Source organism: Pseudonaja textilis, chromosome 5 (assembly GCF_049901715.1).
Source record: "Pseudonaja textilis isolate UNSWEBS1 chromosome 5, rPseTex1.2, whole genome shotgun sequence".
Classification (NCBI taxonomy): Eukaryota; Metazoa; Chordata; class Lepidosauria; order Squamata; family Elapidae; genus Pseudonaja; species Pseudonaja textilis.
Genome location: NC_141994.1, coordinates 70,993,682 through 71,006,723, shown reverse-complemented (window position 1 = coordinate 71,006,723; position 13,042 = coordinate 70,993,682).

Genomic DNA, 13,042 nt, shown 5'->3' with positions numbered 1-13,042 from the left:
AAGCCGCGGAGGGAAAGGGAGGACATGTGCGAGGACATCGCCACCACTTGAGTCATGTGCAGGGGTGGGATTCAAATGTTTTTACTACCAGTTCTGTGGGTGTGGCTTGGTGGGCCTGGCAGGGGAAAGGTTACTACAAAATCTCCATTCCCTCCTCACCCCATTAACCTGCTTTCCAGTTCTGTTCTCCTGGGCAGGGCAACCAAAGAAGACCCAGCCAATCAGCTGGGACTTAGGAGGCGGAGACGAGATGAAGGCGGGGCCAGTCAGAGGTGGGATTTTCTGGTTCTCGGAACTATTCCAAATTTCCCCTACCGGTTCTCCAGCCACGCCCACCAAGCCACGCCCACAGAACTGGTATTTAAACATTTTGAACGTCACCACTGCTCTTCCTTTCCCGTAGAGAGTAAGGAAGATGACATTAATGGAACTGTGTTGTAAGCAAAGGGGACCGAAAACATTTTTAAAGTCCAGAACAACAAAATAATCGTTCAGCTCAGGCAGGCACCCTCTCCTAATTCACTGGTGTATGAGGAGGAGGAAGATGTGTAACACAATCAGTTTCTGTTCTTATAGCTAATCTCAATAAAAGTAGTTTTAATCTTCCTGTGGAGTTGATTTCTTGGCCTCATCAACTAGTGGCTTAACCTGTCCAGGAGCAAGAAAACATCTCGTTCTTTTTCCCCATAAAAGAGAAAAAAAAAATTATCTATCAATCAATCTTTATTGAGTCATCATAGACGAGCAGAACAAAAAAACACGTTATAATTTATATTCCTGGGCTCTGGAGGAAAGCTGGTCCAATCCAAGATAGAATTCAGGGATTTTGAAAGACTATTTTAAAAATAGCTCTGCTTGTGTACATTTCGACAAAAGATACAACGGTGTGTGGGTTGGGTTGGTTGGAAATATGCCAGTCCCTTGTGCTCCAAACTTAGAGGATATGTAATTTAAAGCCTCACACTAGGAAATGAGAATTATAATAACCTGCCATCAATCATTGGAGAAGGTCTTTTTCCAAGGAAGAGAGAGAAGGAGAGAAAGGAATACTACAGGTTGTCTTCAAGTTACGACCACAATTGAGCACAACAATTGTATGCCGTTAAGTGAGAAATTTGTTCAGGGAGTTTTGCCCCAGAGTGACTCCAGGGCACTGCGACCCGTCATAAGTGTGAGTCAATTGCCAAGCATCCGCATGTCAATCACGTGACCACGGGGAGGCTACAACGGGCGTAAGTGTGAAAAATGGTGAGAAGTCACTTTTTTCAGTACCGTTGTAACTTCGAATGGTCATTAAACAAACTGCTGTGTGTCGAGGATAGCTGTATTCTGTTTTCCCTACCAGTGTCAGGGTTCCAATGGATGCCCTAATTAATTCATGAGCCTCAAGCCAAGTTTCAAAAGAAATCCAATTATTTATTAGGAGCAACATGTCGGCATTTTTCCCAAATGCAGTCGGCTCTGCCCTACATAATTTACTGCCCACCTATGACCGTTTCCCTCTTCCTCCCAGGGTGTGTCATAAATAATATTCTCCAACAAAGCACTTTTGCAGGCTGTAGAAAATACACCTCTCCGACTGGCTCCAGTAACCTGGGATACAATCTGGAGAAAGGTATGCATGGAATGTGCTTCTGGTCGTAGCAACCAAGTTTCTCCATCAATTCTCCCCGGTTCCTGCCTATGGCAACTTAACAGCAGGCCGGGAATGCTTTGCGAGTTGACAACCAGCTCTCAAGTTACTAGTGGCACAATTTTGGTTTACAGTTTTCGTTGGTTCTTTGAACCTTGGCTGCGGGAAGGCAGGTGGACTTCGACTCCCAGAATTCCCCAGCCAGCCATGGGGAATTCATTCTGCCTACACCACCATCTCTCTCTCCCCCCCAAATAAATTGCATTACCAGAGGGATACAATCGAGATCATGGGAGGTACTAATACCACTCTATAAAGCCTTAGTAAGGCCACACCTAGAGTACTGCATCCTGTTTTGTTCACCACAATTATAAAAAAGGATGTTGAGACTCTAAAAAAAGTACAGAGAAGAGCAACCAGAAGGATTAGGGGACTGGAGGCTAAAATATATGAAGAATAGTTACATGAACTGGGCATGGCTGGTCTAGGGAAGAGAAGGACCAGGGGAGACAGGATAGCATCTTCCAATATTTTAGGGGCTGCCCCAGAGAGGAGAAAGGGGTCAAGCTATTTTCCAAAGCCCCTGAAGGCCAGACAAGGAATAATGGATGGAAACTGAACAAGGAGAGATTCAACCTGGAAATAAGGAGAAACTTTCTGACAGTGAGAACAATCAACCCATGGAACAGAAGTTGCCCTCGGAAGTTGTGGGAGCACCATCATTTGAGACTTTCAAGAAGAGATTGGACTGCCATTTGTCAGAAATGGTGTAGGGTCTCCCGGTTGGGTTGGGGGTTGGACTAGATGACCTACAAAGTCCCTTCCAACTCTGATTATCTGTTATCAGAATCTGCAGAGAGGATTCATTTTTTAACCCTGCTGTCCTGAAATATCTCCATCCTGTTTTTATCTTCCATTGTTCCTCCTCTCTCCCCCACCCTCCCCAAAAAAACTCAAAACAAAAGAAGTGGGAAGTGGAAGAGCCTCGGCCTCACAATTATACCTCTTTTAATGGACACCACCAGGAACTGTTCTGTGGCATGTCAAACCGAGCCCCGTCGGCTAAACGTCCGATGGGAGCAGAACTGTGGGAGCAAGGGTGGGATTCTACCAGTTCGCACCTATTCTCTAGAACCCAACATCCTTAGGATGTTGTTAACATCCTAAGCAGTTCAGAGAACCGGTTGTTAGAAGAAATTACTAGGCTAATCCTGTAAGGAAGGCAGGAAGGAAACAGTCTGGTGTTGCTTACAGAAACTAACCGTTATTACATTCTTGGCAGGACTAGACTTCCTGTCTGAGGAACTTCTCTGGAGTTTTTTTCCCCTCCTTTGCTGGTACTTTGCTTGTGTGGAGAGACCATTCAAAGTTACAATGGCACTGAAAAAAGTGACTTATGACCATTTTTCACACTTACGACTGTTGCAGCCATCCCCACAGTCATGAGAGGCCAGGCGAGGAGATGCGTGCCTCGATGTGAGTGATATTGAGTTGGCCACACCCATCCAATAACATGACCACCAAGCTACGTCCACCCAGTCACATGACCACCAAGCCACACCCACCACCTAAACCATGCCCACAGAAAACGGTTGTTAAAAGTTTGAATCCCACCCCTGTGGGGGAGGTCTGTTTGGTGTGGAAGACTTTCTAGAGCCACTGTTGCGTTTGGATGGCCACTTCGGTTCTCATTCCCCAGCGACATCCTGGAAGGATTAAAAGCAGAAAGAAGGCGATTTTTTTTTTAAAAAAATGCATTTTATTTCCCCTTTCAGAGAATAGAATCGAGCGGGAAGGGAACTTGGAGGTCTTGTAGTCCAGCCTCCTGCTCAAGCAGGACAACCTATACCATTCCAGGTGACTGGATTCTCGACTCTTCTTAAAAACCTCCAGTGAAGACGTTCCCACGACTTCTTGTGGCAGGGTGTTCCACTGGTTAATTGTCCTCCCTGTTAGGAAGTCTCTCCTTAATTCCAGGTTGCTTCTCTCCTTGATGAGTTTCCATCCGTTGCTTCTTGTCCTGATTTCAGGTGCTTTGGAGAATAGATTGACTCCCACTTCTTTGTGGCAGCCCCTGAGATATTGGAAGACTCCTTCCTCCCCCCCTCCCTTACTTCCTTCTTCCCTCCCTCTCTCCGTATTCTCTATTTCCTTCCTTCCTGCCTGCCTTCTTCCTTCCTTCCTCCCTCCCTCCTCCCTTCTACCGTTCTTTCTTCCTTCTTCCCTCCCTCTCTCTCGTGTTCTCTATTTCCTTCCTTCCTCTATTTCCTTCCTTCTTTCCTCCCTCCCTCCTCCCTTCTACCTTCCTTTCTTCCTTCTTCCCTCCCCCCTCTCTCTCCCTGTGTTCTCTATTTCCTTCCTTCCTCTATTTCCTTCCTTCCTTCTTTCCTCCCTCCCCCTCCCTCCTACCTTCCTTTCTTCCTTCTTTCCTCCCTCCCTCCCTCTCTCTCTCCATGTGTTCTCTATTTCCTCCCTCCGTCCTCTATTTTCTACTTTCTTTCCTCCCTCCCTCCCTCTCTCCGTGTTCTCTATTTTCTTCCTCCCTGCCTCCCTTCCTTCCACTTTTCTGCCTTCCTTCCTTCTTCCCTCCCTCCCTCTCTCCCTGTGTTCTCTATTTCCTTCCTTCCTTCTTTCCTCCCTCACTCCATTTTCTTCCTTCCTTCCTTCTTCCCTCCCTCTCTCCCTGTGTATTTCCTCCCTCCCTCCATCCTCTGTTTTCCACTTTCTTTCCTCCCTCCCTCCCTCTCTCCCTGTGTTCTCTATTTCCTTCCTTCCTTCTTTCCTCCCTCACTCCATTTTCTTCCTTCCTTCCTTCTTCCTCCCTCTCTCCCTGTGTATTTCCTCCCTCCCTCCATCCTCTATTTTCTACTTTCTTTCCTCCCTCCCTCTCTCCGTGTTCTCTATTTCCTTCCTCCCTCCTTTCCTCCCTCTCTCCCTGTGTTCTCTATTTCCTTCCTCTATTTCCTTCCTTCCTTCTTTCCTCCCTCACTCCATTTTCTTCCTTCCTTCCTTCTTCCCTCCCTCTCTCCCTGTGTATTTCCTCCCTCCCTCCATCCTCTGTTTTCCACTTTCTTTCCTCCCTCCCTCCCTGTGTTCTCTATTTCCTTCCTTCCTTCTTTCCTCCCTCACTCCATTTTCTTCCTTCCTTCCTTCTTCCCTCCCTCTCTCCCTGTGTATTTCCTCCCTCCCTCCATCCTCTATTTTCTACTTTCTTTCCTCCCTCCCTCTCTCCGTGTTCTCTATTTCCTCCTCCCTCCTTTCCTCCCTCTCTCCTTGTGTTCTCTATTTCCTTCCTCTATTTCCTTCCTTCCTTCTTTCCTCCCTCACTCCATTTTCTTCCTTCCTTCCTTCTTCCCTCCCTCTCTCCCTGTGTATTTCCTCCCTCCCTCCATCCTCTATTTTCTACTTTCTTTCCTCCCTCCCTCTCTCCGTGTTCTCTATTTCCTCCCTCCCTCCTTTCCTCCCTCTCTCCTTGTGTTCTCTATTTCCTTCCTCTATTTCCTTCCTTCCTTCTTTCCTCCCTCACTCCATTTTCTTCCTTCTTTCCTCCCTCCCTCCCTCTCTCCCTGTGTTCTCTATTTCCTTCCTTCCTTCTTTCCTCCCTCCCTCCCTCCTCCCTCGTTTCTTTTTTTATTCCCCCTCCCCCAAAGTAGGAGCTGTCATACTAGGCACCATCCAGGCGCTGCCTGTTTTGCAAAAAAGCGGGGTGGTTCCTTAGCAGCTGATCCACAAGATGCCACGGCTGGCTCCTGAGCTGTTTTTGCAGCCCTTCGAGCAAAGGCTACCCGCCTTGTCTTCCGTGCCTGGGTTCTACCGCGCTCAGGAGACGGGGAGAGGGAGGCCGCGGGTGCCGTTTCGACTGTAGTTGCCTCTGACTTTCTAGAAATGACGCAGTGTTTTGCGAGGCCATTCCAAAGCAGAGAGGAAACGGTGGGAGGTAAAGAGCGAAGACGGAAAAGAGACGGTGCAGCTGGCCCTTTAATTCTCCTGTCAGTGTAGTAAGTAGAGGTAGGATTCCCAAAAGGCAGCCGATCCCAATCCGCACGCCTCCTTTGGGGCCACTAGGTGGTAGCAGAGAGACGCCGAAATCTCCTCACCCTCTCCTGCCCCTTGGAGGCCAATCCGGATTTGCTCCCGTTGTAGTGGGAGAAGCAAAGGGCCAGGGCTGACTCACCGAAATGGATGAGGCAGGAGGTCAGAAGAAGGAAATAAACATGTAAAAACTGTGTGGGCGGCGTGTACATAACAGAGAGAGAGGCACGCAAGCCTGGCCCCGGGTGCGAAGTGTGAATGGCGACAACATGTCCCCAAAAGAGAGGAAGTCTCGCGGGGCAGCAACCGCTTGTAATTTGGACTGCTGCTTCTTCTTGTTTTTTAAACAAAAACCAAAACTGAGGATAAACATGTTGAGTTTATTCTACTACTCCTCCTTCTCCTCCTCCTCCCTTCCTCTCTCTTCTTTTAGAGGCATGCTTTTCGTTAACATTCTTGCGTTGTTGTTTTTTTCAGCCAGCTTTCCAAATCATAGGTTTCTCGCCGAGTTTGGGGGGCCTCGATTCTTCGTTCCTATCTGTTAGCTCAACGGCTGGGAATGATAGGCGCTGGAGTCCAGGAGCTTTGGACAGCCTTCCCGGAGAAGGTGTAGGAAGTTTAGCACCCACCCTTCTCCTAGAAAAATGAAACATCCTAGGAAATATTTTAAAAGGCTGAATAGTTCCCCTAAAAAAAAAGAGAGAAGTAGAAACTCAGAAGCAGAAGCTCACCCCTCCACCTTTGTTAATAGGCAGGCCGTTAAGTCCTGGGCCAGAGTATTCTACATAACAAAGGCCTCCGCCCATCTCACCACCTGGCCTGGGAAGATTGCCTCAGCCAGCACTACAGGTGAAGCCATGTGGTCCAGTCAAAGCCTACAAAGTTAGCTCCCACCCCTGGGAGTCTGACAGCCAATGGGATACATTTCTTACACAGGAACAGGAAACACTAAGGTGGGGCCTAACAGAGGGTATATAACTCAGGGTCTCTCAGCATCTTGGCCCTCTTCTTCTTTTCCTTCACCCAACATCCCGAAGCACGTGATCGTCCTTTTTCCTTTTGGAGCTCCAAGCCAGGTGGTCCTCCTGTCCACCATTAAACCATCTTTCCAAACAGCCTCCATGTTTCCAGTGTCTTTCTTCCCCGCTTGGAACTGAACCCAGAAGGATATTTTCTTCCAAAAAAGGGTTGCTTTGAGACTTCGCTCCATGCCTTTGAGTCTGGCTCCCTGTAACAACAGAGGTCTCCGACCTTGGTCCCTTTACGACTTGTGGACTTCAATTCGCAGAATTCCCCAGCCGGTCCGCAAGTCATAAAGCAGCCTATCATTCCCCACCTCTGAAGTAGACCCCGGTTTCTCCACTTTGACCATCTTGAAAGTTTTGTGGGCTTCAGCTACCACGATATCCCAGCCAGCAAGTTCAGCAACTTTTGGAACTTAAAATATAAAATTTGGAGCTTAAAATAAAAAGCGCTAAGAAAACACGGCTCAGAAAATTTAAAATCTGGAATAAAATGCCAGGTGTTCTGTATAGTTTGTTTCAGATTTTAGAAGAAACTGAGATATTTGACTTTTCCACGCTGGGAAAGTAGAAGAAAATATGGCAATGGTTGTTTCATGTGTGTTTGTTGTGATTCCAGAACTACAAAAGTGGGTGAGATAGCGGGTATTTCATTGTTGTCTACCATCCCATCTATACTTGGCGGCCTGACACCTGTGCAGGTGGTTCTCGATTTACGACCACAATTGAGCCCCAAATGTCTGTTGTTAAGCGAGACAATGGTTAAGTGAGTTTTGCCCCCATTTTACGACCATCCTTGCCACCCTTGTTATCACAGCTTTGGTCAATGGAGGTTTTCACATTCTGTTTTCGATCTTTCCAACCCAGGGGAATGTTGGAAAGGAATGTATTTAATTATTTTATTGAATGTATTTGCTGCCTATCTTGCTGTAAATGATAAGGGAGGGAGGGAGGGGAAAGGAAGGGAGGGAGGGAAAGAGAGGGAGGAAGGGGGACAGGAAAGAAGGGAGGGTGGGAGGGAGGGAGGGAGAGGTAGAGAGGAGGGGAAAAGAAAGAGCGGGAGGAGAGAAGGAAGGAAAGAAAGGAAGGAGGAGGGAGGGAAAGGGAAGGAGAGAGGAAGTGAGGAAGGGAAAAGGAAAGGAGGGAGGGAGGAGAGGAGAAGGGAGGGAGAGAAGAGGGGAAAGAGAAAGGAGAGGGAGGGGAGAAGGAAGGAAGGGAAGGAGGGAGGGAGGAAGGTGGGAAAGGGAAGGATAGAGGGAGGGAGGAAGGAAGGAAAGGGAAGGGAGGGAGGGAAGAAGGAAGGAAAGAGGGGAAGGAGAGAGGGAGGGGGAAGGAAAGGAGGGAGGGAGGAAGAGGAGAAGGGAGGGAGAGAAGGGGGAAAAGAAAGGAGAGAGGGAGGGGAGAAGGAAGGAAGGGAAGGAGGGAAGAAGGGAGGGAAAGGGAAGGATAGAGGAGGGAGGGGAAAAGGAAAGAAGGAGGGAGGGGAGGAAGAAAGGAGGGAGGAAGGAAGGAAGGAAGGGAAAGAGGGAAGGAGAGAGGGAGGGAGGGGAAAAGGAAAGGAAGGAGGGAGGAAGAGGAGAAGGGAGGGAGAGAGAAGGGGGAAAAAGGAGAGAGGAAGAGGAGAAGGAAGGAAGGGAAGGAGGGAGGGAAAGGGGAAGGATAGAGGGAGGGAGGGGAAAAGGAAAGAAGGGAAGAGGAGGCAGAAAAGAAGGGAGGGAGAAGAAAGGGAGGGAGGAAAGAAGGAAGGGAAAGAGGGGGGAGGAGAAAAGGAAAGAAGAGAGGAGGAGGGAGGGAGGGGAAAAAGAAAGGAGAGAGGGAGGGCAGAAGAAAGGGAGGGAAGAAGAAAAGGAAAGAGGGAGGGAGGGGAGAAGGAAAGGCGGGAGGGAGGGAGGGGAGAAGAAAAGGAAGGAGGGAGAGAGGGAGCAAGCCATCCAAGGAAGTGGAGGAAGGAGCTTGGGACTTCCCCACTATCCACTGGTCCAATCTGTCCATCAGCAGGAAAGGTTTCTTAAAGAGAGAAGGTGGCCCCCGGGTGAAAGAGAAGCCACGTGGTTTGTGTGCTGCTCCCATGGGCCATAGGGGTCCCTGCCAGCCCCTTAGCTGGGGTGTCGCCTCACCGTGTGGGGTCAACGAGGCCAGGAGCGTTGGGCAAAACGGCCATTTCTTTTCTAGCAGGAGAAGAACAGCAACGAGTCTGTCAGAAAAAAGGAAAAACAACAACGCGGCACTTTCCAGGAAAACATGAGCCATTCCAGATGATAAAAGATGGGGAAATGGGGTGGTGTCACTTCTCAAACTTTACCTCATCTTCTCCCTCCCTGACTAAGAGTTGGCTGAGCTCACCCGTTTTTTTACTCCATCGTTGCACAGCGTGCACCACAAATGCCCAAGCAGTAAACTTAGGGACACAACCGTCCGCACTTTCTATAATAAACTCTACCTTCCTCCCTAACTCCTCCATCCCTCCTTCCTTCCTTCCTGCCTTTTCCAAATCCTTCCCTCCTTTCTTCCCTCCCTCCCTTTCTTCCTTCTCCTTTCCCCCCTCTCTTCCTTCCTTCTTCACATCCTTCCTTCCTTTCTCCTTTCTTCCATCCTTTTCTTCTTCCTCAATCCTTCCTTTCTTCCGCTCTTCCTTCTTCCTCCATCTCTCCTTTCTTCCTCCCGTCCCTCCCTCCCTCCTCCCAGCTCTCCTTCCTTCCTTCTTGTCTTTCCCATATCCTTTCCTCCTCTTCCTCCTCCCTCCCTTTCTTCTTCTCCTTTCCCCCTCTTCCTTCCTTCTTCACATCCTTCCTTCCTTACTCCCTCCTTTCCTTCCATCCTTCCTTCCTTCTTCCTCAATCCTTCCTTTCTTCCCTCCCTTCCTTACTTCCTTCCTCCCTCCCTTTCTCCTCCATCTCTCCTTTCTTCCTTTCTGCCTGCCTTTTCTATAACCTTTCCTCCTTCCCTTTCTTCCTTTTCCATATCCTTCCTTCCTATCTACTTCCTTTTCTTCCTCCCTCCCTCCCTTCCTTCATACCCTTCCTTTCTCCTTTCCTTCCATCCCCCTTTCCCTCTTCCTTAATCCTTCCATTTTTCCTCCCTTCCTGCCTTCCTTCTCCATATCATTTCTTCCTTCTTCCTCCCTTCCCTCCCTCTCTTACTGACCAATCCAAAATAAGAACCAAACAGATGTAACCTGATTGCATATTTATAAGTACTTTAACAACAGAATTTCCCCCACAATTCACAGCTTTATTGGTTAATAATTAAGCACAGTTTAAAATACACAATGGAGGTCAGAAGTCTAACATAGCTGTATTAAAGCAGAAAGAAATGATCTATTTTTTGGACATAAAAACCCATTGGCATGCTCAATTTAAAAGAATAGCGGAAATGAGGTGGCAATAAAATTTGGCTGCTAAAACAACTGTGTTCTTATTTTAAAAACAATCAGGTAGTATTTGACTGCTTGTTCGGGTTATACTTTTGTTTGACGCTGAGAGCAAATATAGAATTACGTATATAATTCTCCCTGGGACTGGGAGAAGCGATGGGGCTCAAAGGAAATTCTGATTATTTCAATAATAATTGCATTCAAGGAAAAGACGCTCGCTTATTAAAGTTTGACCTTACTCGTGGCACAGAATCTCAATTCCAGTCAATTTAATACTACAAAGAATCTGCAATATCTGAATAATTTTTGAATCGACCCTTAACTCCTTATTTTCCTTTTGCATTTTAGAAATTCCTTTGGATTCCGCATTAGTGAACTCCCTTGATTTTTCTCCGGGTTTACAGGTTTTTTTAAAAAATTAGCTTATAATATAAAATACAAAGATAGAAAAGCAAATAGTAGAAAAGGGAGGGAAAGGGGAAGAGAGAAGTGTAGAAAAGAAGTGGGAAAAGAAAGCGGTTGACTTCCAACTCCCTTTGATGCGGCAGAATAAGAAATAACATCAAATTTTTTACTGTTCCATAATAGTACCAGTTTAAACTAGACATTTCTATAATGTAGACTTAAGACTTTATTGTCACTTTGAAGGTACACTAATCGGCATACACTGAAATGAAATTTTGTTGCATTTAGGACAAACAACAAATCTATCTAATCAGTAAAATCCAAAATCAAAGTTTCATTTTTTTCCTCCATCTCAAGCACAAAGTCCAGAAGTGGTTTCCAAGTAGAACTTGGTTGGTTTTTCTCAACCATGATAGGACGATCTTGGATATTTTAGAGTTGGTGTTTTTTATGAAGAAAAATTATTGTAATTTTTTAATTCTGCTTTTTTTAAAAAAAGGAGGAGGAGGAGGACAATCTGCTCTCTTCCCCCGCAAAAAAAACATTTCAAAGAAATAAGGTAGTGAAAAGTAAACTTGTGGTTGTTGGGTTATTTCTGGGCCCTTTTGGAGAAGTGTGTGATCAGGGTTCAAGGAACATCTGTGAAGTGGCTTCTATAAATGGACTTTTTAAAGGAAGAATGCTGCACATTTCTTTTTTTTCTTTTAAACCCAGCGTTTATTAGGGCTATTCAGTGCCTTGGCTTCGAATCCAAAAAGATACTTCCAATAAGAGAATCTTTATAGCTCAGAATTGAGCTGTGAGCTTCCTGGTGCTCTCTGGGGTTAATGGTTTTCTTGCAGACGTTTCATGACCCAACGAGTAGCCTCATCAGTGCTAGAAGGGAGTGTGTGGAGAAGAGAAGAGAAGGAGGAAGAGAAGGAGGAGGACTGTGGGACTCTTGGTGTTTTCTGAGCTTGATGGTTTCCCCTCAGACGTTTCATTGCCAAACTAGGTAACATCATCAGTGCTAGAAGATAGTGAAGTTTGGGAGGAGGAGGAGGAGGAGGAGGAGGAGGAGGAGGAGGAGGAGGAGGAGGAGGAGGAGGAGGAAGAGATGACGGTGGGCTCCTTGGTGCTCTCTGAGTTTGATTGTTTTCTTGGAGACGTTTCATTACCCAACTAGGTAACATTATCAGTGCAATAAGAAGATGTGAAGATGCTGAAATGGCAGGTCTGAGGGATGCTTTCCATTTAGAAACAACAGCCCATCATTTTCATCATCATCATCATAGCTAGTCCAGGACATGAAGGGGGGGACAGGGCAGCATCCAGGAAAACAGACCCCCCCCAGAGGAGGAGCCAACATGTCCCCAAACATGTGCCGCCGCCCCCCATTGACAAAGTTGGTTTAATTCTCAGGCTTCTATGCCATCAGGCCACTGCGCTCCCTGAAAGGATCAGATGAAGAGGATGCAAAGCTAACGGAGCAGAATCCACAGCCTCCCACAACTTCCTCACCTTCCTCCTCGCCCTGTTGACATGCTGTGCCTCCAAATTTGGTAACTTTTCAGACCTGTATTTTCCTACAATCCCAAACCCTGTCATGCCCTTGTTGGAGTCTGATTCTGAGGATGATATTGATCAGCTGACAGGGAGTGTGGCTCCGGCGGCTGTGGAAGAAATGGGGGAAGGGCACAGTCCGGCTGGGCATTCAGAGAAAGACTCGGGCCCACCCCCTCTTCATCCTAGGGCACGCAGGGAGAAACGGAGAAGGGAGCAACATGGCTTACGGGAGAGGAAAAGGCCCTGATCCCTTTCATTAGTTGCAGCTGGGAGAACAGGATATAAGCGGGACATTTGGACACAGCGCCTTGCTGGAAGCAAAGCGTGCATTATCTTTATCGAGGCTTATCTGGGTTTTGGCGCCCTCCCAACTGCGTGTGCTGCGTTATCTTTTGGAAGTCTGCAATTTATCATCCTGGCCTGTCGTGTGAATTACTTCAGTGTGGTTTGCGTTGGTTTTTTTTTTTATTTCTAATTTATCTGTTCTTTGGGTTCGGACTGCATTTCTTCCCTTTGTAGACTGTTTTTTGGGAAGAAGTTGATGTCCGAGGATAATTGGACATTGGGGGGCCAAGTTGGAGGTATTAAAGGGACTTTATCTCTTCTTGTGACTTTGTTGCTTTTGTGCCACGCCCCTTTGGGTCATCACAAACCCAGAGAAATAATCCACCTTCTGTGGATTTGCCAACAGGATTTTTTTTTTCCCTCTCTCACCCGGATTTCTCTTTCTCTCTCTCTCTCTCACTCTCCTCTCCTAAGCGAGGCTTCTCGGCAGAAGAATGGAAAATTCCAATTACTGCATCAAAGGCGATTGCTTCTTTCCGTGATGTGCATGGCGGGGGAGGGGCAGAGGGGGGGGTGCAGGAGAGGGTGTCAGGCGCTCTTCCTGGATATTAAATAATTCATGATTCGGAAAGGATAGCGCTTCTGTTTGCTGACTTCAGCTCCTGCCAACAGGACGAACGGAAGAGAAGAGCAGCTGAGGTTTTTACCCGAGTCCAAGAGATGCTTATCTCCTCCTCGGTAGAGATT